The sequence below is a fragment of the Uranotaenia lowii genome, chromosome 2, assembly GCF_029784155.1.
Source record: "Uranotaenia lowii strain MFRU-FL chromosome 2, ASM2978415v1, whole genome shotgun sequence".
Lineage (NCBI taxonomy): Eukaryota > Metazoa > Arthropoda > Insecta > Diptera > Culicidae > Uranotaenia > Uranotaenia lowii.
In genome coordinates this window covers 426,602,122-426,625,371 of record NC_073692.1, presented here as the reverse complement: position 1 = coordinate 426,625,371, position 23,250 = coordinate 426,602,122, and the positions used below count along the sequence as shown (strand labels likewise).

Here is a 23,250-nt window from a genome sequence, read left to right as displayed (position 1 = left end):
ACGTTTTGAAAATGATACCTGAAACCATAAAAAACATTGCACTTATCTTGAATTTCAAAACGACGGTCTGTTGAATATGGCGTTAAGTTATGTTACTGTTTAAAACTGTTAAAACCTTTATATGGAGACACTGTTCTAGGAACAGTTAGGGTATGGTTTATAAAACGCTTATGAATAACGTTTTCAGGGCATTGAACTGTTTCTAGAATGAACACATGTAGGCATATTTTAAACGATCTATCAAAGCGTTAATCGAACTGTTATGGAAATCGGAATTATTATTGTACGAATCGTTTGTACTTAGATTACTGTTTTTTTAATGGTGTCTCATATAACGTAACCATTAAAAAAAACTATTAGATTATATCGTTGAACCGTTTAGGAACCGTAGTAATGGCGGACGCACCAAAAGCTGTGGCCAAAGAGATTTTTTTTTTGAGTTTTCGGATTTCACATAGTTATTTGATTTCATCATATATTTTATTTTTATATTTTAACTTACGTTCAATCCATTCAGAAACCTTTTTAATTCTTTGATTCAGCTTCATCCATTATTCAATGCGTGTATGAAGTGGGCTGAGACATTGGCCAATTGGTTCCGAAATCCACACTGCAGAGCCATAGTTATACAAGCGAGGTAGTCCCCACGGTCGGGGAACTCGGGCTGCACAGAAAAATGCTTCATTCGGCGACACTAAATAAAATGAAGAACGAAACAGTTAGAAACATGTTGGAAATTAGAAAACGAAAAATTGTGCTACCAAGCAACAAGTGAAACGGAAACAAAAAACTTACTCACCTGAAATATTATGCATCTCTTTGTCTAAGTTGCAGATTCCAGCCCACGGTGCGCCGGCTTCCTGGTCCATTGCGGGAGATCAACAGAAGTTTCGCACGAATTTTGATAACAGCATCAAATTCGTACGAGATTTCTGTTTATTTTCTTTTTCTTTTTTTCTTCTTCTCAGCAGTCATGACAGCAGCTACCAAAGGTGCCAGTTGTCCTGATAAATCGGGATTTGTCCTGATATTCGGAGGGGCTATGAAGAAAACAAAAATTCCCGTTTCAAGTTTTTAGTTAAGAAACCCGCAGGAAGAAGAAAAATGAAATGAGTGAAACACGTATAGAGGCAACATGGCGTCTTCATTGCAAAAATTTCAACCAGAGCCAATTTTTTGATAATCCTTAAAATCATTCTGCGGCTCGGGAATGTCAATCAAAAGAATCTTTTGTAACATTGATAAATTGTAGTTTGGCACAAAATACAGAGTTTTCAGTATAATCCTTAAAATTAAAATTGATTCTGAATCTGCAGTATGACAACAACAGATGCGCTTGGTAATCAAAATATTACCCTATATTGATGCTGTTTTGGGTTGAAGTGTTTAATTCCCGGAACCACACTGAAGTTTGGTACGGTGCGTTTGTTAGTGATTTGACAGATGTTTCAGTCCTCTGTCGGAAGACCGTTCTGAAAAGTGGTTTTGAAAATATACTGAATAGTCCTGATATTCAAAAAAATATCGAAATGAGTATCGAATTTATAGTAGAATTATCAGAATATCGAACAAATCTGTAATAAAATAATTTAATCGATAATAATGCTCGGTTGAAGTTATATTTAAATGGTGTTTTACACATTAAAGTCAGCTACGATTCTACTCGCCTCAATGTATAAATAAAGGCGTTTACAGTGGTATTTTGCCTTTATTTATGTAATTCAAGCATAATTTATTGTTCCCTGAATAATTCTGATTTTTTCTTCATGCTGTTCTGATTTTAGAAAAAATCACCTGGCATCCCTTGATGTCATCCAGAAATTTGAGAAGTGTCAAAATTGTATGGACGTTAGCAGTAATCGTTCGAGATGATTTTTACGGTTAATGAAATACGTTCATATTCACATGAACGTTCATATTTCGTTCGTATCGTTTTCGAAGTAAAGTTTAAAATAATAGCTACGTTCACCGAAACAATCACTATTTCTAGAGCCGTAGGTGTATCGTATTGATTATTTAAGATATAGTTTTTTGGTATGCGGGAAACCATTTATAATTTCTTGACGCAATTTCTTTCCAACACGGAGAAAAAAGTATAGTATTTTTAACAATAATCCACTTTTATTCAATCATATTTCTGATTATTTCTCGGCTAACTATAAATATCAAACTTTCAATTATATATACAATAGATTATCGGATTGGTTTTGTGTGTTCAACAATGCATATAATAGATTCAATTATACCGATATGATTGATTTTTTTGCATTCAACTATAAATATAATAGATTCAACTATAGTCAAAAATTGATGTTGTGCTTTCAACAAGAAATATAATAAATTCAACTATACTGGTATAATTGATTTAACTGTAAATATAATTGATATAATTATATTTCTATGATTGATTTTATGAGATCAACTATAGATATTGTAGATTCAACAAATGTTTGTTTTGGAAGTCATCATATTTATTTTTTGCTTTCTAGTCGGTTCTAGAGGTTATTCCAATTATATTTAATTTTCATTGGTTTTTTCACACTATTTACACAGAACAAAATTTTATTTCTGGCCCGTTCAACGTTCAGCCTCCGCCCGAAACCGACCAAAGAAACTGCCATCGGGTGGTGGTGGTAAATGTACAGGAATACAACTGCATTTTGATCCGAATTGTTTGTCCTGCTACTGCTGATTACAATTCCCAGCCGGAAAGTCCACCGATCTCAGCAACAGGGATAGGTAGAACGAAAGAAAGCTGTCAGGGAAAAAAGTACATTGGAAAAAACGGAGAAAAAGTAATGTTGTAAGTTTTACCCGGCGTATTTCTTTTGGGCTATATCGGTGAACGGGCAACCAACATTTAAGCTATTCGACGAGCAGCGTTTCGGGGGACCGTTTAGGACGTCAGGTGTGGTCTCTTGTCAATCGATCCCAGTGGCAAAATTCCAGGTTCCGGTAAGTCGGCAGTGATCCCAGGGAAGTACTTTGCTGCCCGAGTTATTGTAGCTCCCAATATTCTAAAATAATAAAAAAAGAAAAATTGATTCGGTCCTCTTTTTTGGAAACTTCCTCCTTACCAGCATACTCAGGGCTGGTAGCGGTTTGACAATGAAATAGTAGGGACTTTAGTGACCAAAATTTGAAAAAAAGTGACCAAATAGTGACTTTGAGGACCGAAAAAAGTGACCAAATAGTGACTATGTAGAACGAAAAAATAACTTTGAAGTACAAAAAATGTGACCAGTCAAGCCCGTGCGATGGACCCTTCCGGGGGGGGTTTCAAAATTCAAATTTAGATAAAATTAATAACAATACCAAAAATAAACAATTGAAAAGGAAAGGGTTTTCTTACACCATTTGTCACTCATGTTCAACACAAAAACTAAAAAAATGACTGATAAACAAAATTTTGGAAACTTATTACAATGAATGTTTCAAATTTTCGATAAGTCAAGAAAGTAAGAAATAAATTAGTTTCAAAAGAATTTCTTAGCAAATTTAAGATTAAAAAATATCTGAATTCTAAAATAAATGCCAAATCTTGTACAAAACTTAGCATGAATAGATGTTAGGAAAATGATAATAATTGTTAATTTTTATTCATCTAAATTTGGAATTCTTTTCCTCATTTTTAACTGGAAGTTTAGTGAGAAATTCCGCTGTAATTTTTTAATTTGAACAAAAAATATTTAATCACGATTTAAAATGTAAATTACCGATTACTGAATAAGAAATGAATTTTGAACAGAATTTATTCAATGTTTGATGTTTTAATTTAATTTTATAAAAAGAAGAATATATTTATAATTATTTTAAAAGTGTCAGTTATAGAAGCCAGACATAAAACCTTTAATAAAGTAAAATCCTCCAGTTATCAAAACTTCATTTTTGAAGCTTAAATAATAACTTCATTCAACTACACTGACAAAGAAATGTTAGAAAACTGAGTAATAACGTGAATGATAAAAACTGATGAAAAATTAAAAATAATAAGTACAAAACTTTTGTTATTAATATTGAAAGCAGAAATCAAATACAAAGTTAGTTAACACTGCGTATTAAAATTTATTTTTAAAGTTGCTACCAGGGTGGCCAGCGAGCTTCCATTTTCAAATTCCCGGTTTTTTACCGGTTTTCTCAATTGAAATTTTATGGATTTCCCTGTTTGAAAATGCGTAAATAAATAGATTCATCCGGTTTTTTGACTAAAAATGAAAATATGTTTGTGCAAGTTGAACGTGAAAGTGTGAGGACTTCATTTTTTTTTAGTTTAATCTTGAAACTCAAATTACGGTGATGGTAAGAAAATAATCTAGTTGTCCTAACCTAAACCGAAAATTGTTACCTTCTCCCCAGTCTTTCACAGCATCTTCGCATTTTATAAGAGAAAATGCTTTATTTTCATTATTTTCATGAGATAAATTATAGTTTTGATATGATGCTATCATTCGCTTCGCATCAGTTGTGGAATACGGACGTATTTTTATCTCGCGCTTCGTGCTTTAGTAGTGTGGTATAGCTTATCAGCTCTGTGCATCTATTGTGTGATACCCCTCTTACTCAAGCTAAGTATTAAGTGATTCGATTTTTTTATTGCTATCCCAAATAAAGTAAGGTTAAGTGAAATCACGTGTGATCCAGGAGGCTTGGCCTCGAGGGCCTTGACATGGAGGAACAGGACCGTGAGGTTTCTGTTTCCTCTGAAGACTCAGATACCCATGTGTTAGAAGATCCTACAAAAAATGTATCCCTTCCCGCTGAGTATCGTTTGCGACAGTATCCAGAATCGGTCATGGGACCATTCGAGGTTTTTGTTCGGCAGAAGAACCCGACCATCCCAATCAACGTTCTTTTGATTTCAGCTGAGGTACATAAGTTATTCCCTTCCATTAAGGAAATAAGAAAGGTTGCTTATGGTAAGGTCCGCATGGTATTTGCCAGACGAGCTGATGCCAATAACGTAGTTTTTAACGAAAAGTTGTCCGCTTTATACAGAGTTTACGTCCCTAGTGCGAAGGTAGAAATAAACGGTGTAATAAATCAAGATGCTCTAGAATTGAAGGACATAATGGAGAAGGGATTTGGACAGTTTAAAGATCCTCGTATTGCCCGCGTTAAAGTACTAGAATGTCATCAACTATCCGATGTCCAGATTAAAGATAACAAAAAAAGTTATGTCCCTTCATCACATGCAGTTAGAATAATTTTCGCTGGTACTATTCTTCCTAACTTCCTAGAGATTGATGGAGTTCTTATTCCGGTTCGTCTTTATACTCCGAAGGTCATGCTATGTTCCAAATGCAATAGGTACGGTCATACTATGATGATGTGTTCCAATAAACCACGTTGTGGTAAATGTGGAGAAATTCATAGCGAGAGTGAGTGCCAGATAGTAGAAAACATTTGTTTCCATTGTAAAGGAACTCACGAATCCAAGAAAGAGTGTCCAAGTTATCAGCAGAGAGTTAAAGCTGCAAAAGCTCACTTGCAACATAGATCGAAGCTTTCCTATGCTGAGATTGTTCAATCGGTAGGTTTAGAAGAATTCGCGGGTAGTAACTCATTTAGTTCGTTGGAAGACCTTAACGAAGAAGACGAAACAGATTTCCCTCCGCTTATTCCTGAGCACACTCAGGAACAAAATTCTGATTCTGATAGGTCACAAAAATTGTCTGTTGAAAAAATTATTGAGATTATAACTAATTTTTTAAATTTAGAATCTTTTTGGAGAGATCTGTTAATTAATTTGTCCCCCATTCTTAACATTTTTATTAAGAAGATGATCTCATTGTGGCCCACCCTTGGAATTTTTGTATCCATCGATGGCTAACTCAACGAACGTTCAAAATTTTACGACTCTTCAATGGAACTGTAGGAGTATTCTTCAAAAACAAACAAATCTTCGTATTTTTATCAATCAGATTAATGCTGATTGCATCGCTCTATCAGAAACATTTCTTACTGAAGGATTAACAATCAATATTCCATCGTTTAATGTTGTTTACAGTAATAGACAAACCAGAGCTGGGGGTGTTTTATTGGCTATAAAGAACACTTACTCATTCCAAAGAATACCTTTACCCAATATTAATCCTATTGAGGCTGTTGCTTGTTCAATTGATATCAAAAAAATTTCTGTTGTTTCATTGTACATTCCACCATCATGTAGCATAACGATCGATGTATTTCAAACTTTAATGAATTGTGTTCCAAGTCCTTATCTTCTTTTAGGTGATTTTAATGCCCATGGTTGTGCATGGGGTGAGCCCGATGATGACGCCAGGGCAAGAATAATTTATGATATTCTCGACGAATTTAGATTAACTATTCTCAATACTGGAGAAGTTACACGCATTTCTGCACCCCCATCCAGATGTAGTAGAGTTGACCTTTCACTCTGTTCATCCTCAGTTGCTTTCAATTTTTCATGGACTGTACTTTCTGATCCAGCTGGTAGCGATCATTTACCTATAGTTGTGCAGTTTACTACTAGATCTAATAAATTCATAACGATTCCGATGGACATATCCAAAAATATTGATTGGAAAAAATATAGCTCGATTATAACTGAAGCAGTTGAAAATACAGAGAACTTACAGGTTTCAAATTTTTATTCTTTCCTATCTAATTTAATTTTAGTTGCTGCGAATCAAGCTCAAACAAAGCCTTTGTATAGGGATCATACCAGATATAAACCACCAAATATTTGGTGGGATGAGGATTGTAAAAAAATTGTTTCGCAAAGATCAGAAGCCTTTAAACTTTTCAGATCTTCTGGTTGTATGAACGACTATCTAAATTACAAAAGACTGGAAGCGTTGAGTAAAAGAACATTCAAGGCTAAGAAAAGAGAATATTGGAAGAAATTTGTGGAATCTTTGAACCGAGAAACTTCTATGTCAGTTTTATGGAACACAGCCCGCCGTCTTCGAAATTTTGAACCAAATATTAACAATGATCAACAGTATAATGCAGATTGGATAGAAGATTTTGCCAATATAATTTGTCCAACTTTTGTTTCCCCCAATACCCCTTCATTTGACGAAGCTTCACAAACATATGAACACCTTGACGACGATTTCACTTTAGACGAGATGGAAATAGCATTATCAGCATGCAACAATACAGCTCCAGGAATAGACGGGATTAAATTTGCACTAATTAAAAACCTTCCAACTAATGCAAAGCAACTGTTGACCGATTCGCTGAATTGGATGTTCAATAATAATTCTATTCCGAATGAGTGGCGATTAGTTAAAATAGTTCCCATTTTAAAACCAGGAAAAAATTCCTCAAAGCCAGATTCATATAGACCCATTGGTCTTCTACCTTGCCTTCGAAAAATGTTCGAGAAAATGATTCATATTCGTTTAGACTGCTGGGCTGAGAAACATAATATACTCTCATCTTCCCAATACGGATTTCGACAAAATCGTAGTACACGAGATTGTCAAGCATTACTTGCTTCTGAAATACAAGTTGCTTTTGCTCGTCAAGAAGAATTAATTGCTGTATTCCTTGACGTTAAAGGAGCATATGATAATGTTCGAATTGATATTCTTTGTAAAAAATTGTCTTTGTTTGGGATTCCAAAACTAATGGTGAATTTCTTATACAATTTATTATCGTTGAAAATTTTGCATTTTACTCATAATAATGAAGTCAAAATAATTCGACACAGTATGTTCGGTCTCACTCAAGGTTCTTCTCTCAGTCCCCTTTGTTATAATCTTTATATTTCAAACATAGACTCATGCATTACTACCAACTGTTCATTAGTTCAATATGCAGATGATGCATGTATTGCTTCCTCGGGTAAAGATTCACAAAAAATTCAACAAAGTTTACAGACATCCTTAGATAATCTGGTTACATGGGCTTTAAATATTGGTCTAGAACTTTCGGTATCTAAAACAGAGTTGGTAGTTTTTTCCCGTAAACATAATCCTTCGCAAATAAAACTTTATCTATATGGAACTGAAATAATTAGAGCAGAAGGTTTTAAATATCTCGGAGTTTTTTACGACCCAAAATGTACATGGGGATTACATATTCGATATCTTGTCAAAAAATGCCAAAGACGGATAAATTTTCTCAGAACAATATCGAGTACATGGTGGGGTGCACACCCTTCCGACATGATCAAATTATATAAAACAACAATTTTATCGGTGATGGAATATGGTTGTTTTGTTTTTCAATCAACAGCAAAATGTCATTTTTTAAAGCTACAACGTATTCAACTTAGATGTTTACGTATTTGTTTGGGACTAATGACATCAACTCATACATTAGCAGTTGAAGTTCTTGCAGGGGTACCTCCATTATATCTTCGTTTTAATGAGTTGAGTTGTAGATATTTAGTAAATTGTCATATTTCTCAATCTTTAGTAATGGACCGTTTGGATATTTTATTCGAGTATAAACCGGATAGTAAATTTTTAAATTCTTATAGAGATTATGCAACTGTAAATTCTTCTAATTCAACGCTTTCACATTATTATGAATCAAATGCAATAGCCTTTAACATGCACTCATCTATTGACTTATCCCTCATTGATCAAAAAACTAGACAGCCCAATACATGTGACAAAATTCTATTACGAAACTTATGTTTAGAAAAAATCTCATTTTTTACACCGGAAAACGTCTTTTTTACAGATGGGTCAGCCTTTCAAAATTGTGTCGGATTTGGAGTATTTAATGTTGATCATGAAGCCAGTTTTTCTCTCCTTGCCCCTTGTACCATTTTCATTGCGGAAATAACGGCAATATACTACACATGTGTATACATTAGCAATCTTCCTATAAAATCATACCTCATATGTTCAAACTCGGCAAGTGCACTACAGGCATTGATGACACTAAGAATTTCCGGTGAAACTGGAGATATGGTTTTGAAAATCAAAGAAGAAGTTTTTAGATTGCGTAGTTTGAATTATACTATTTCTTTCATGTGGGTTCCCTCTCATTACGGTATTTATGGTAATGAGATGGCTGATACTCTTGCTAAGAACGGTGCATTGAATGGTAGGGTTTTTCAGCGGGAACATGAACCTCGAGATTTTTATCCTACATTGGGTACCCGAACGATAAAGTCATGGCAAACGCAATGGGATAGTAGCGATTGTGGTAGATTCTGTTATGGTATCTTTCCTTCTGTCAGTAAAGCTCCTTGGTTTGCTAAATTTGATGTTGAAAGAATGTTCATTAAAAATATGTCACGCATAATATCGAATCACTATACTCAAAATGCACATCTGTATCGAATCCAGCTCACCACTACTAATTTGTGCGAATGCGATGAAGATTATGGAGATGTAGATCATCTAATTTGGAGATGCGAACGCTATGGAACAATCCGTCGACATTTATCCACGGAACTGGAGAGGATTGGAAAACCGTTTGGAATACCTCTTCGAGACATCATCGCCAACCAGGATGTCCCTATGTTGGAAGCTATCAACGAGTTTATCATTGCAGCTAAAATCCAGTTGTAGCTACTCGAAATTGACCCGAAAATTACGAGATGAGATAATACCGAGATGCCTGAAGGATCATCATCGCTGACTTACGATGCTATAAAATCAATTGACATTACAAGCAAGAAAAAAAGTGCTTTGAATATCGTTAACAAGTGATAATTATACAGTTTCAATTTTTATACCTTCATATTTACACTTTGATTCTCGGCTCCGTAATGGTCAACGCCAATGAGCCTTTATGTTATTTTTATATTTTTAATAAAGGAAAAAAAAAAATGATGCTATGTTTATATTACTTTTAAAATTTGAAGTTGAAATACTGATTTTTACTATTGAAATCGACTGATTAATATTTCAACATTTTACTTCTAAACTTCTTAAAACAGATTCCGATGAACCTTATTCATGCTAAGCAATCTGAAATTTTATTCCGGTTCTCATATTGGATACTGAATCATGTTTTTGATTTGAAAACCTTGAAAATTTATTTAGAATGCGCTGATCTCAAGATTCCTCAATCTATTTATTTACCTACATTCTGGTAAATTTATCTTAATTTAAGTCTCAATTTTCAGTCCTTTTTCAAAAATACATGTTTTTTTCGATTTTTCAATTTGAAATCCTACTAGTTTAAGAAAAAAATGTAAACAAGTATCAAACATAAACTTAATATCTTGTCACATATTTTGTCTTCTGTGCGTTTATCAATCAGCCGAATAAAATGGTGACATCTAAGTTTTTTTTTCGTTTCCGGCATTTCTCCCGCATGGGAAAAAATTTAGATGAATTTTATGAGCAAATATTTTCGAAACCAAATAAGAACTTCGAGGTTAGGTTGATTATCAGAAATTTTATGTTTGATTTTTGAACTTCCGTTTTGATGGTTTTTGATAATTTTTAGTGAGTTAGTACATAAAAAAAACAAACAATGAAATTTAATTTTTTTGGAATTTCTATTTAAATCAAATGAAAATTTGAAGTATAGTTATGAATAAATTTGGCTTTTTAAACTCAATTGAAAACAGCTGAAAATCAGTAGTCAAGTAAAAAAAATCTAATTGTTCAATTTATTTAAAACAACCTTTCATCATAAGATTTTAAAAAAAAAATAGCTTTTCAGAAAATAAGTTGACCGCGTTATGACTTCACAATATTCGTGCTAAATAGTGAAACAGTTTATGGTCAAGAAATTTTCTACGATGTTTCTTTGTTCGACAAATGTATGCGCTGAATTCAAAAATTTATATAAAATCCTGATTTTTCCAGGCATTTTACTTATGAAGATAGAATCACAACATTTTCCCGCTCTTCCTGAATGGTTAATAATCCTGAAATAAACAACTACAGATTGTAAAGTTTTCTAGAAAAAGTTCCGCCATTAAAAAATGGAATGAATTTTCGGATATAATAGGTTTATACATATACGGTGAAAAATAATTTATGAATGATTTTCCCGGTTTTGATGTGAAATTCCCGTTTTTTCCAGGTTTTCCCGGTCCTATTTTCAATCCCCGGTTTTTTCCCGGTTTTCCCGGTTCGCTGGCCATCTACTTAGAACAATTTTTCAAACTTTTTAGGTTAATTTTAAAATCATGATCGATCCAAAGAACATGATTTCATCCAAAAAATATAAATAAAAAGTTTTTAAATTTTCAATCGGAGGTTTTTAAGCTTTAAATTACAAGCTCTGAGTATTTTGTCTCTTTTGATTAAAAGATTGAGTCCTGAAAGAACAGAAGGTTGAAATTATATTTTATTATTAAAAATTTGGAGTTAAAGGCTTATGGTTGAAGAACACGAAAATTCAGAATTTTAAAACAAGGAAAAAATTGTTAACAATATGTCTTAAAAATTTAAAAAGTTTGATTGAAAAAAATCCGGCAAGTTGATAAGAAAATTGAAAACAAAAACTGTACAGTAAAATTCGGTAAATTTATTTGAAAATTGAAAAAACAATATGGAAATAAAAAATATCAGTTTTTAAAATCATTTCAGGAAGAGTTTTTTCAATAAACATGTTTCACTATAACCAGTTCATATAAAACTTTTATTTTTAAATAATATGTTTTTGATTTGAGTTTATGTAAAAAAAAAAAGTGCAGAAACATCTCTAATTATTTTCAAAAGTCATTTTAATAACAAAAGCTGATAGAAATATTGCATACTTATTTAGATTCGAGGAACCCAAATTAGTTGAAATTACCGTTTAAATTTATAGCACCTAAGAAAAATGTAAATTTTGTGGCCTTGTGTAAATTTTTAAAACCCTTTTTAAGTATTTAGAAGAACAAAAAACACGAAATAAAATTGAGTAAAAAAAATTTTTTTAAGAATATTTCATATCAACATAACATTTGTTATGACATAAAATATTTTTTTAATAAAAAAATTGTTCGTTTCAATCTCAATCTTAGTTACACTTCTTAATAAAAACCCATTCTAAAGACGAGATAGGGTTTTTGTATATCAAGTTTTGAGTTCCAATACAAAAGGTTGCACTCATATTAAACGGGATTGTGCCAACGTAAGAACTTAATTACACAATTAACACACGACGTATTACAGGACACGACACTTAACGTTCTTACAAAACGGAAAAAGGATTCAAAAATTACCTTTTTTGTCGACCGGTTTCGGGCTCGATGTTGCCCATCTACAGGACGATGTCCGACACGAAGAAATCTTCGTGTGATCAGTCGGACATCGTCCTGTAGATGGGCAACATCGAGCCCGAAACCGGTCGACAAAAAAGGTAATTTTTGAATCCTTTTTCCGTTTTGTAAGAACGTTAAGTGTCGTGTCCTGTAATACGACAAAAGGTTGATTGAACTTAAATTTAAAATCTACAATCAAAGTTAGTTTCAATTCATGAACGTCAAATAATGTCGTAGATCGAAATGTCTAAAGCCAAGGGTGATTCATGGCAAAATTCCGCCGGAGGCGAAAAAAATTTCTGACTGGCTGATCAAGTAATTTACCGTTACTACCGTCAATTCAAATTACTCTTTCATTGGTTTATTTTCGGTGAAAAAAGTGACTTTTGGTGATAAAAGTGACCATTTTTCGGAAAATAGTGACTTTAGTGACCAAATCATGAAAAAAGTGACTTTTTAGTGACTGACCCAAAAAAAGTGACCAAGTCACTAAAAAGTGACTCGCTACCAGCCCTGCATACTTGACGTCCCTGACAGATTAGAAGCATCGTTCGAATGTTCCCGGTGAAATTGTTTGAGGCCTTTTTGTTGCCTGGAATCATGTCTAGCTTCCGCTTTCATGCTACGAGTAGAATTGACTTTTTCCATGCCGCTGAAGTCGCCGGCCGTTTATTGTAGCCTGTTTTCTTAGACTGGGAGTTCTGTTGGGAGCACTTTTCTAGAAACTTTTCGAACGGTCAGGTGGGTCAGCTGAGGTTGAGGTTCCCATCGGTTTCGACTACCCCTTTGAAAAAATTTCTATTCTGCCGGATTTGTGGACAGTTGCGGTTTCCAAACGAGGCCAACTGTTGGTCGAGCACCACAACCGCTGCCAGGAGAATACACACAGGAATCCTTGGTCGATCGGAAACGGTTAAGCGATGGCGGTTTCGGAAAAATATTTCCCAAGGATTCACGTTAACGAGAATTGAATTTACCGCCGTTTTTTTCTGTTTTTCTCTGCACTCATGCGCAACTATACTCAAATGTTGGTTAAAATAAAGTTTGATGCAATTAATCATAAAAGTAGTAGAAATTATTATATTTATGAGTTGAATGTTTAAAATCAATTATACAATCGTAATTGAATCTATTATGTTTAGAGTGGAATTAATTATACCATTATAGTTAAATCTATGATATTGATAGTTAATTACATGAGGTCTATAAGCAGGTTGTAGTTGATTCTACATATATATATATAGTTGAATGCCTAAAATCAATCATACGATTGTAGTTGAATTTATCATATTTACAATTGAATCAATTACAGTTGAATCTACTATATTTGTAGTTGATTGCGTAAGGACAATCAGCAATTTGTTGTTGAACCTTTTATATTTATAGTTGAATGCTAAAAAATCAACTACACCTTGATGATTGGTATAATTAGCTGAAATAATTGGAACAACTTTCGACTTTTTTCTCCGTGAAGATGTTTCCCAATTGCTCTCCTAATTAAACAGCATAGCAAGCTGGACAATGCAAACACCGGCTATCGGAAACTGAGAAAAACGAAGTAGGCTGCGATTCGCTTTGCTTATGCGTCATAAGGGTCATACGCACACACTTGACCTGAAGCAAAACCAGACTCTTGCTCTGAAGTCCAGCCACAATCCACGTCAAATTATGCTCAAGAAATATCTTCCATCACTAAGAACAACCATAAAGTTCGCGTTTAAATTAAACGAACCACACATCACGAGATTGCCGAAAGCCTCACCTCAGATTTTCTACAGAAAATTATCTAAACACAACATATTTAAGATTTGAAACAATTTTGTTTGACTAAGATAGGGATTATTAGCGCTCAGAAACCAATTTTTGCTGCTTTGCGAGGCATTTTCTACAACCCAATTTTCGCGTACGCAAAACTTTGGCATGTTAACCATATTGTTCATCATCGAAATCACCACAAGTGCTACCAATGAAATAAGGCACTTTTTGGTATTCGTTCCAGTTCCCATTTACTCACCGAAATCCGTTTCCTGAATTTTCAATCACTTTTTCACTTTTTCTTACTAGGTATATAATTTGCCAATCGCGTTTAGACAGCTGACCAAATATCAGTGTGCAAGTTTATCACTAATCACTTATCACTAATCGTACTTCCATAGCCAGAACTTATGTCTGAGTCCCAAAGAATAATAAGCGTGTATTATTATTTGTCTTGTCTTTGTTCATGTTTTTGATCATTTTAACATAAAAAACATAAAAATGATCAAAAACATAAAATGGTTGGGCCTACCATGGAGCAGAGAACGCAAAGACATCTGGAACACAGGAACAGGAAGAAACGTGGACCACCAGTACCATACGTTTCAAAGGGGATCGTTGGAAGCATGCTAAGAAAAATGCTCCGTGATGAAAATAACATGCTAAATGTTAAGTAACTTCACCAATCACTGGAGCCATTTTTCAATCGGCTGGAAATGATTTATTTGGTACACAGAAATCACAAAACTTAAGACTAAAAATCTTTTTTTAAATTTGATATAATCAATGAAAGTTTTTTTTAAATTTACTTGTAATTTTCTGCGTTGAACTGTTTTGGATTTCAGTGTACAATCATTTCTGGTCTTAGACCAAGGATAAAGCGCCTTTACTCGCTCTTGAAAATAAAAAAGGAACGGAAACATTAATAGAACATTAAACCTATCGAGGTCTGTTAAGAGCTCGAAAGGTTCTTCAAATATTTTAGCCTTTTAAGAGAATTTGATAGTGAGATAACTTCAAAACCTCTTTGCAAATAATGAACTTTCAGTTTTTAAAGTAGGTGATTGTATTCAGTTTACTTATTAAAAATGTAAATCTTATATGAATAAAAAAAACATTATGAAAATGCAAACATTTAAAAACCATCAACTAGTGCATAAGTGAAAAGTATATAAAGACGAAAGGTTGGAATTGGCTCACCGGGTTTTGGCTCTCGTTGGGAATCACTATCATCATTAGTGATGATACTGCGGTACTGCTTCGGCCGGAGGTATATTAAAAAAAAAATATCAAAAACTAACCCCTTTCCTTCCACAAAAACACGTTTTCTCACTTTTTTCGTCCTAAACAGTTAACCAATTTACATAATCGCAGTAATCCGCGGTATGCAACAAGACAACTTCAAGACGTTTGCTCAATGGAAACTAAATCACAAATAATTCCCGCATTCACGTCCGTTTTAAAATGAATTTTTCAGCTGCTCTCAAAATAAAAATTGCTCAACACGCACTTTCATTCTTAATTTCAAACTTTTCATCTTTGGACATTGTGATTTAGAAAATATTTTTCTGTTAACCTCAACTGCAAACGAAAATCCCACAACCTATTCATTTTTCCACGATATCGTCTTGCAGTTTCACAAACACTTTTGAATGCGCTATTGAATCACTTCCAACCGAAACTAAGACGACCCATCCACGAGTCATCTATTATTAGCTTCTGTTGAAATTTTTCACTATTTCACATATTTCACTATTTCAAACAATTTAACAAACACGATTTTTACAGACGGGGGAAAAACGCGTGCGCTGCAATTTCGAAATCTCGCAAGATCCGTCCAACACAACAAAACACCAATTGCATTTCGATGCAAGTAATCTGGATGCATTTCAATCAATTTTTAAATGTATCAATCGCGAAGTCCAAATATCAGTGTGCCAGCTTATGTTAAAAAATCTGATTGTATAGATATGAACTGAAGTTGAAAAAAGTTGTTTTATGGTGATTTTGTGTGGTGTGTTTTTAGTTTCCTTTGCATGAAATATGTTTGCCGTATGTTTTGATTTGAAAAATAATGATTATCTGTAGAAACCCGCGATTGGGCAATTCACGTATTGACGACCGCTGGTGGAACTAGCAATCGCTAGTGTAGATCGCAGTTATGTAAGAGCCTTAGAATACGAATAAAGTCTCTATAATAAAAAAAAATTATTTCACCACTTAAACCTGTGTTGAATCTTTAATCCTAACAGGTTAAGGTCCTAGACACGCCTGGAGGAACAAAGAGTTGGTAAGAGGCGTACTGTCATTGTTCCAGACTTGTAGATAGCCAGTACGCCAGCTACCAGCATAGAGAGAGAAGGATGCCAGTGTAGATTCTTGCGGTTAGTCAGTGTACCAGCTAAGGAAAGTTCAGCCAGAACAGAGACGAGTCAAGGTATAGGGACAGACTGTGCAGAGGGACCAGCCAATGCAGAGGTACCGTCAAATGGGGCATCATGCAACAGCAGTGTTAGATGCAACATTTGTATACCACAATACTTCTTAATTTTTTATTTTAAAATTGTTTAGTAAAGTTATTCAGTTCAGTTTTTTTTAAAAGATTTTTATTCTCATAAAAAATTTAAAAAATCGGGCAATAGGTGTACCAATTTTCACATTTTTCGATGCCGCAAAAACTTCACCCAGTATGACGGATTAGCTTAAAAAAATCACCTACAAACTTTATGTTGCTTTTATTGTCCTAAACCAACACTCCTGGTACAAAAATAATTTTCGGACAACCACCAATTTTTTTTTAAATAACTATTTTTATAATTCAGTTACCAGTCTGGGAAAAAATGCAACAAACTTAGAATTTGATTTAAAAAAAAAAAACAGTGAAAAACATTTTTATAATTTTTTTGAAAACCATTTAAAAAAGACCTTTTATGGCATTCTACACCCTTTAATAACATTCGAAATTACAAGAAAATGCAATGCAATGCAATGCAAGATTTCAAATAAGATCAAACAAGCTTGATTTGCGAATTTTTTATATCTTATTTGTTTTTACTTGCTGATTTAAGCAAATTTTAATATGTTTGTTCTGCTTAAAATTTTCTTATTATGTGCTTGTTTAAGATTTTTGTTCCAATTCAGAGTTTTCGAAGATTTTTGTTGTTCATTTTGGGAAGAAAAGTTCAGGTACTGTAAATATATATTTTTTGCATTTGGCTTGATACACGATTCAATCGAGATTTGTTTTTTATTAAACTGTACCCAAACCTTCCCCCGTTTTTTCCTACGGCCTTGTGTTCAACAATTGGTCAACTGAATCTTCTTTCGCCCACTTGTTGTTAATCGATTTACATAGTAATTTTATAAGTTTTTGTGCTCTAATTAACTATTCTCTACTCATTTTACTCCGAGTTCAGGTTTTATTTGTACTGTTTTTAATTTATATTTTTACATTCACTTTGATTGTGATTTTTGATAATTTTAATATGTTTTTTTTTTACATTTATCTAAAATTGCGTCGCATTAGCGCACCAATATCTAAAATTGTAATTTCCCCTTAGGAACGATGCTTGTTTAAATGCACAAAATTCAGCTTCACTTTCGTTAAGGAAGATTTTTTTTGGAATTTAGATTTTTAAATCTGGTAGTTTTGGCTTTTTTCGATTTTTTCTGAATATAACCCTTAGGTTTATTAAAAAAAAAACTGAAAATGAATATTTTTAGCGAGTTTCAATTAAATTTCTACAAGAAACTTTTTATTAAACATTATTTAATTTCGTTTTCTTGACACCAAACGAATTTGTTAGTAAAATTAATTTATCGCCTTTGTCTGAATTTGATCCCTGAGGGGAGCTAGAATTCAAATGTCGTATGTGTGTTTGACAAGGCTAGTTTTCAATTGGATTGATTTGTAAACTAAAAAACAACTGAAAAAATGCATGTTTTAATCTACGATCAGATCATATTTGCGTTACTTATATTAATTAAATATAGATAACTATGTAGTTTTCGCTCTCTAGTCAATGATTTTTTTATACATTTTCTATGAATTGCGAAACCAAACTGCCACTAAAAAACCTAAAATTTGTTCTGAGGAACTGGTGAGAGCTTTCTATTTTCATTTTTCTACCATTTTTACCTTTTTTACCGAGCCTTCAGTTTACGCCGTAGTCTAGACTAGAGAGCGAAAAGTACATAGTTATCTATATCTTCCATTTTAAAGCGCTGAAAACAAAAAATCGGGATAGTTTTTAACTGTATTCAAACTGGGTGGCATTATCCTTTTAACACCGTCGTCGAGAGAAAGTTTGTTTGCCATGTTGAATAACCAACCTATATATGTGAAGCTTTGCCGAGAAACGCTAATAAGCGTTGGATTTTCCGGTTGTACGATTTAATTAATGTAATTGCATCCGGTGCTCTTGACTTTATTCCTAGGCATATGTTTGTTGCAAACGTGAGTCGAGATGAGGTGAGCTAAGTTGAGGTGAGTGGGCTGACACATTTCTCTCTCCCGGTTAAGCAGCTTATAAATTTCTAATTCGGCTGTCTGGCTCCGTCTGCAGGTGATAAGCAGGGTTGGTAACACCATTTTAGCTGCTGCTGCTGCTTTTGCCTGGCTGAATCGTTCATTCCATGGACAGATGCTTCGAGAAGCTTCAGTGCGATATCTAGGACCGCTAAACCAAGGTCACATGCACATGCATTCCCACAAGTCGTCTGTCTTAGGAAAACTTTTCCACTAAACAGCCCTACATCGGACCGAGTCAGGCTGCTCAGGATGCTGTAATTGACACGCTGATTGATTGTCAGTGTAAAGCTGCAATTACATACATCTTAACTTCTTTATCGATCGAGATGCACGTAGAAAAAACGATGCCAATTAACGCCACTCCAAATCAACAATTAACGTAGAGGAAATGGTTCGAGCATGAATTTTCTTCTCATAGCAATTTTCTTTGGAAGAACTGAAAATTTCTAAACAATGCGTTTTAGCACTATGAATTTAAAAAATTCCCTCCATCATTTTAAAGATGTGTGGGTGTAGCCTCTACAGATCAATATTTTCGTTTGTACCGGACTCGGTAGGCTGTGACCGTTGATGACAGAAGTGTTTTTTTTTCCAGCAAAAAAAAAAATTCAAGTGCTCTCTTACCCTAATTTTAACAAGTTTTCGAATACAGTCATAGTCGTACGTTTGGAAAAATACAAACCGTAACCTCAAATCATATTAGATAAAAAAGTTATGAGCTGTGGAAAAAGGACATGTCTTTTAGAATTGAAAACAATCAATTCGATTGACACTCCTGTTGCCTAGCGAGGTATTGCATGACTAGACTACTTTTTATGCAAAACAGTGATGTCAATTGTATTGATTGTTTTTTAATGCCAAAAGACGTGCCTCCATTCAACAGCTAAGAACTTTTTTAGCTTACAAGATACGAAGTTAGATTACTCGAAAAAGTTGTTCAGTGGAAAATTTCCTTTTATGAATTTATAAATTGACACAAAACCATAAGTAGGCTTGGTCCAAACAAGAAATAAAACTGATGTTGATTTTTCATGACAAAATACATTGAATTTCCCCAGTCAAAGTTTACTCATGTAAACGTAACCTAAAAATTCTATATAAAATTACGGATGAGTTTAGAACCAAAACGAAGCATTTTAGATACCAGGGTTTGAGAAATTCAAAAATGACCCCAAATTCACTCTGTCTATTGTCATACATCGTCAAGTTGTAAGCATTTAGCATTTGATTTAATTTTCGTTTCCATTTTGGTTTTAAATTTTGAATGCTTTATAAAAATACCTTAAATCTTTCAAAATTCATTAATTTGTCAAATGCCCGAATACAAGTGATAAAATCAAATAGAGGGATGGGATCCCTCGAAGTAGTGAAAGTCAATTCTAGGAATAGGTATCTGGCGAAAAATAAAAGTGTTAACATTTTACCGACACTTTTCTGAGATCCTGTTCTGTTCTGAAGCTAGCTGTCAGTTAAATGAAGAGGGTGACTGAATCGCAAAACCGGTTCTTGTTTTTTTTTTCGGGGAAAACCTGTATAAAGCTGAAACATTCGCAACCCACATTAATCCACGCCTGATTAGTGCTCCATCGAATAAATCTTACCTTTGCACCGGTTTCAAAAAAACGCTCCTCTAAAAATCAATCGGATAAACACCGAGACTAGCGAGCAAAAGGTGGTAAATTATAAAAAAAATCGAGCATTTTTCCACATCTTTTCCACCGGAAACGTCAAAATCCAAATCATTCCCCGTATCTATCTATCGGATGATCGGAAAAGATGAGCACCTTGAAAAAATAAGGGTGGAGTGCCGTCTTAGAACTGTGAAATATCAGGAGATCCTTCTCATGGTCTTGCGCTGGGGCAAATGGGGATGGCTTGGAGTTAACGATGTTGAGACGACGAGAGCGAACCAAATGATGATGACGATGCTGTTGATGATGGTGGCTGTTGTTGATGTTAGCCGACTCTCCACAACTGGAAAAACCAACCGTCTGAACGGAAGATGGAAAAAAAATCACAAAAATAATGGGGAGACCAACGCAGCTTTCAACACGGGGGGCCAGTGGGACCAACTAACATTACCGTATCTGAAGCAGCTTGTTAATGATGCTTAAAAATCTGCAGTTTATTTGTACGTTCTTGTACTCGCTCTTTCTGATAGAGCTGTATTGTGTCCAGCAGGGTATTAACATAAAAATGAAACATTGAATTCAATTACTTTGCTTGGTTGCTTCTTGAGGGAAAAAAGATGCTGGTGGCTTCTGAAGAAAAAATTAAGTAGGTTACAGAATGATTTGAAATCCATACTCCAAAAACAAATATGTACTCTTAACCAGGCATTAGCAAAACGCAACCCTCGAGGCATTTCAAGCGGCCCGGGAAGGCTTTTCACAAATAAATTTATTTCTCGACTTTTTTCTTAGATGGATTGTTAATAATAATAAATTCTGATCATCGAAATTCATTCCTCCAGCTTCATATCGCAGAACCAAAACATGTTTTGTTTTGATTCTCCCCATGCTTTGTGTCCAATTTGCAACCGAGAACACTGGATCAATGATTGCTGATGACAGGTGTTGATGAAAAACGCGGTACAAACAGCGATGCCCCGTTAAAATCGGTATTTACTAGCCCAAAAAAATCGGTATTCCGTATAAAATTTGTAAAATCGGTATGAAGAGCGATTTTTTTAAAAGCTTTTAACATAAAGTTTATTGAAAGAATATCGAAAAAATTGCTATTTTTCAAAAGTGTAATGAAAAAAAAAACATTCAATTATAACAATTCATTAGACCTTTTAGATGTTTAGCTCAAGGGTGAGCAACTTTTTGAATGGGCCAATTTTTTAGGCACGTCGCAATCAAATAAAATTTTGGTAATAACAATAGTATGCCGAGCTTTACGTCATTTATTATAACGACAAATTTATGACAATTACAAAACTGGAAAAGGATAAATAAAAAGAATTCACGTATCTACTTGCATAAACTGTTTTTTTTATTTAAGGTAATCAAAATTGAAATAGGTTTAATTAATTAATGAATCAATTAATTAATGAATAGGTTTATCACTAAATTTTGTTCATTTTTCAAAAATTTAAATGTATTAATCAATTTGAAATGTTTAGAGAGTTTTTTTTCAAAGTTCCGTATGAAATCATTTCATTGAGATGTTGAGCAAGGTTTCAAAATCATGAAAAATTAATAATTTCACAGATTTTTGACCTGATTTGTCAATGTTACAGTTCACATTTTTGATTCCAGAATTTTTTTTACAGATTTCATAAATTTTATTCATTTAATTTTTATACCACGAAATGTACACACTTTCTTAAGAGGAAGAATGACCAAGCTGGTTAGAATCCTCTATGAATAAACCAAATAGAAAAGAATAGAATTTTGATACGTCTGGGATACGCTTTCTTAACTTTTGTAATGTGTATTGCTAATTTTGAAGTAAAATCACTCAATTAAATAAATTTTTGACATGATTAATTTAATAAATGTTTGACATGACTCAGAACTGATTTTGACTTATTCAGGGGCTTTTCAATTTGGTTACTTTTTTGACAAAACTTTAACATACAAATACCTACTTATTGATTCAATGATCAACTTTCTCAAAGACCGCGAGTAATTTTGAATTCTAAGAAAAAGATTATGGAAGTTTTCATGTCAACCTGCAAAAAACGGAAATTCTGACAAAATTTTAAAGAAAAGTTAAACGTAATTGAATCATCTTTGATATTTTTAAAACCGTAAGTCAAATAATTTCGCACTTTTCAAAAAGTTGTTGAATTAATTGAAATATTGAATATCTAGTTTTCAATCATTTTCATTAATGTTGTCAGGAAAAGTTATTATCTTATTTTTTTAGGATTTCAATAAATTGAGGAATTCAATTTTTTGAAAGCGTTGTATCTTTAATACAAGAATATCTTGGCAATTGATTGAAAATCAGTGTTGAGGATTCAGGGGGTAGCTTACCGGGTTCAATTAGATCGGAGGCTTTACCATTTGCTGCTTCCGCAGCAATCAACAGCAACAGCAGCGGGTGCACCTCGGGTCGATCAATCGATTAGCGCTGATGGTTGGTTGGCTCGCAGCTTTTCCACTGCCGACGGGTCAGGAGGAAGGTATTTGTTGCACCCTTTTTAATCCGCAGTACAACACACAGCACAAATCTGTTTCGGGTTTCGGATGTGCTTAAAAATAACACCAAATAGACGACCGATTGAACAAATTAAAACACCACTTTATTAACTTCTACAAACTCGACCGACGGAACAAACAACGAGTAGTACGGAGCTGATGTTGCCGCTACGAGATTTATTTTCAACTGGTTTATGCTGACTTGTTATTGTTGCATCAGCTGGTTGGTGAGTTACCGTTTCAAAACAGTTCATCCGGTAACTCACTGCTATGCTATTTCTTATACTAGGATGGTTCATTTTTTACATTTTACAATAAATAGAAAATAATTATAGAAATTTTACACATAACAATTAATTAATTTAAGGTTGCAAATATTGTTACTTTTCGTTTCGGTATTAGGTTTGGTAACAAACATTCCGGCCACCTTGAAATGGCACGGACATTTCAACATAAATTTCGGTGACATTGGGGAGCCTTCATCTGTTTCCTTTATCTTCGGCTGCGTGGACCAACGAGACGCATCATGGCACCAGGGGAGCAGGAGGAGCGATTGGTACTGGGCGGTACGGACACCATCTGGAGCTTTGCTTTCTGGAACAAAGAGGAACCCAGTAGACCAACAAACATAAAATAAAATGATTGGAACCGCAATCACCTGGTGCTAATGGTTT

At 33.9% G+C, this 23,250-nt stretch overlaps 1 protein-coding gene across 1 annotated transcript in view; it reads right to left on the bottom strand.

Annotated features, from left to right (window-relative positions):
- Positions 1-6,988, bottom strand: part of LOC129742315 (40S ribosomal protein S12) — a 244,334-nt gene extending 237,346 nt beyond the window's left edge. Inside the window, exon 1 of the mRNA XM_055734206.1 lies at positions 6,983-6,988. The gene's annotated coding sequence lies outside the window, so the exon portion shown is untranslated. The remainder of the gene's footprint in view (positions 1-6,982) is intronic.
- Positions 6,989-23,250: the final 16,262 nt, after the last annotated feature.